We start from the raw sequence: 3,555 nt of genomic DNA, 5'->3' as shown, positions 1-3,555 counted from the left end.
CTCCTCCAAAACCCCTCAGTGACTTCCTATCTCAGAGTAAAAGCCAAAGTTTTTACAGGGAACTGCAAGCCCTTTCTGATCAGATTCCATTATCCTCTCTGGCCTCACCTCCTATCTTCCTCCCTCCACCAAGGTCAATTGGCTTTAGCTATGGCCACTGACCTCCTTGAACTTCCTGAAAATTCTGAACATGCTCTTGCCTCAGGGTCTTTACATTTGCTCTTTCCTCTGCCTGGTCTGCTCTACCCAGTGCACATGGCTTTCTCCTTTGTTTCTTGAAGGTCTCTGTGAATTGGTCTCCATATGAAATAGGACCCTTCTCCTCAGACCCTGTATTTTTGATCTATACCTCCTCCTTGATTTACTGGTCTAACAGAATGCATCATCCTCTGACACACTACATATTTTACTTGTCTGTTTAGTGTTACTTTCCCACTAAAATGTAAACTTCATGAGGCTAGAGATTTGGTTTTGTTCACTGCTGTATCCCCAGTACCCAGAACAGTTATCTGATATAGAGTAGGTGCTTGGTGAATTCTTGGCTATAAAGGAAGGAAGGAAGGTGGGGGGGAGGAAAGGAAGGAAGGAAAACTTTACACAGATTATCTCATTTAAATCTCCAGCACCTCTGTAAGGTGCTAGTATTATTATTCCTATACCACTCATGAGAAAACTGAAGTCTAGAGAGTTAACTTAGTCAAGATCACACAAACTGCAAATGACAGAGCTGAGATTAAAACCAAGTTTGTCTGTCAGGACAGTCCATTCTCTTAACCTCCATGCTTTACAGATGACATTAACAAACACAAAAAGGATGTCAGTGTTTTATATTCTCCTCAGTCAGGGTTGTGCTGTTGAGCTGAAACAGCCCTCAAAATAGTCTTGGGAAAACTTTCATGAGGCCAGATTCAGAAAAAAAAACACTATCTGGGTGTCTTGGAAAACATGTCTGAGCCTCATCCTCCTTGTCTGTAAAATGTGGTGTATGGAAATCAGTCTCTCAGTTCTCTTGTCACTCCAGCATTTTTAGAAACCTGTTCAACTATATGGTGAAATGCTTATCTTCTCCACTCAAAAAACACCAAAAGAGAGTTTCTTCTACTAGTCTGTGAAGTATAGGGTAGTTAAACTCTGGCCCCTACTCCAGTTTAAAGTAACATAATAAAACGACAACAAATGATAATTATGTGCAATCTAAACAGGACCCTCCAGCTTCAAGATAGAAGCTGTTTTACTCTTCTCTGGAGTTTCGAAAGGAAACTATCAAACTATGTAAGTATACGGAGGATATTAAATCAGTGTTTACATCTGAATCTTTCCTTTAGTGAACAGTATTGAGCACTTACCGTGCAGGGGCCTGGGAGAGTAAGTCAAAGAAGACATGATCCTTGCCTCTGAGTCACTCACAACCTGGTAAAGTGGAGCATCTCATGTGTATGGCTTGCTTCTGTGGAAATATTGTGTAGCTGTAGGTAATATGTGTGCATACTATACACACATACATGGTATATACATATGTGCGCATATATATATTTATACATATGGCACGCAGCTATGTACAGCTGACTTTGAACAACACAGGTTTGAACTATGCAAATCCATTTATACATGGATTTTTTTCAATAAATGCAGCACAGTACTGTGATGTATTTCCTCTTCTTTATGACTTTTTTTGTTTTTAAATAAGCTCCATGCCCAGCGTAGAGCCCAACACAGGGCTTGAACTCACGACCCCGAGATCAAGACCTGAGCTGAGATCAAGAGTCAGACACCTAACTGGCTGAGCCACCCAAGTGCCCCCTTATGACTTTCTTAATAACTTTTTTTTCTCTAGCTCACTTTGTTCTAAGAACACAGTATATAATACATATAACATCAAAATATGTATTAACTGTTTATGTTATCAGTAAGGCTTCTGGTTAACAGTAGGCTACTAGTTAAGTTTTGGGGGAGTCAAAAGTTATACACAGATTTTTTGACTGCATGGGTGTGGGTGTTGCTAACTCCCATGGTGTGTGTGTGTGTGTGTGGTATATATATTTGCTGCACATCATTTTATTTATATTACTAATATATTATTTATATTACTAAAACTCTGAAATCTGTTACAGGGAAGAATATTCTCTTGTATTCTTAATTTTACACTACTAAGTGTAAAATTGTCTCAGGTACACTATTCATCCCATAGAATTCATTTGTCTTTGGTTTTTGAGGAAAATCACTCCTACTATTGTCTGTCAAAGATGCTCAGTATAAAGACCTTCTGCCTAGAGTCAAGTAGCAACAGAATTCTCCTTTACTCTTTCTTCCTTCAAATTCAATCTGAATGGAAGCCCAACCTTTGCCAAGCTGCTGCAGTTTCTCCTTACTCCCTCATCTCATCTTTAAAGTCTACATAAAGATGCCTGGGCCTGCCTGTTGCTGTTACCATGGCAACACCCCCTTAAGTTCATCTGTGAGAATATTCCAGATTTCAGTTAAGTCTATGATGGTGTTACCTGGGTCAGTTAGCTCTGTGGAATCTACAGTTAGACAAGCTCATTAATAGTAAACCATTAGCTTTGAACAATCAACTGCTTAATTATTTCCCTAAAACAAATCACATCACTCATTGTTCAGACCGAGTAAATAGATGCCAATGTTGACAAAGTTCATTTAACTTTTTGAAATTGCAAAGCAAAAAGTTGTGAGTATGCATTATTTATAAATTGGTTTAAAACTGTGCTTGGTGAATAGACAGTTACATTTAGTAGTATTCTGAAACTGTCAGGAAATACTTAGAACCTAGACACACTGGCTTTTTCCAAATAGGATAGCTGATAGATGAGAAAAACAAACATTTGGATGACCGAATTTTCCTACTTTTCTTCTTGATATGTGGCAGTGTGTAAACTGATCATTTTAATAGATGCTCACAAATTCTGGAACTCAACAAATCAAGTTCCAGCAAGAGTATTTTTTATTTCTCCTTTTAAAAATACTGACTTTGCTGTCCTAATAATCAATTAACTGGAGTCCACTAAAATACTGCTAGCTCAAACGTCATTACAATTTTCAAATGCTAATCAAATACCTTTTATTGAGATATTCACTGTGGACATGTTTATACTCAAACACTTCCAATTTTATAACAATTGGTAAACTACAACAGTTGGTTGAATTAAACATAATGGAAAAGACATTTTGTTTGTGTTTTCACAACAGCAAAACAGATCAAATGGGCTATTTTAAAGTTGTGTCTTCACAAGCAAGCAGGTGAGTCATTTGGACTGTGACCAGTTAAGCCACTGAGTATGACATCTCTTAGTCACCACCATCTGAATTTTCAATAATGTCTGAAATCTTTAGAAAATGGGATTTTCCCCAGGGAATGTGATTGCTGTAGTCTGATACTGTGTTTAAGTCAAGACATTAGGATCTTGCTTCAGAATGGTTACATTCCATGAACATTTCATATTGTTCACATCAGTCCAGTGCCATGTAGTGCCATATTGAAGCCTGAGGCAAAAGGAAAAATCAGTAATACTGATCCTGTCTTTATTTAAAATTCTGATG

This window comes from Leptonychotes weddellii, chromosome X (genome assembly GCF_054177405.1).
Source record: "Leptonychotes weddellii isolate Sample4059 chromosome X, ASM5417740v2, whole genome shotgun sequence".
Lineage (NCBI taxonomy): Eukaryota > Metazoa > Chordata > Mammalia > Carnivora > Phocidae > Leptonychotes > Leptonychotes weddellii.
This window is presented reverse-complemented; position numbering follows the sequence as displayed.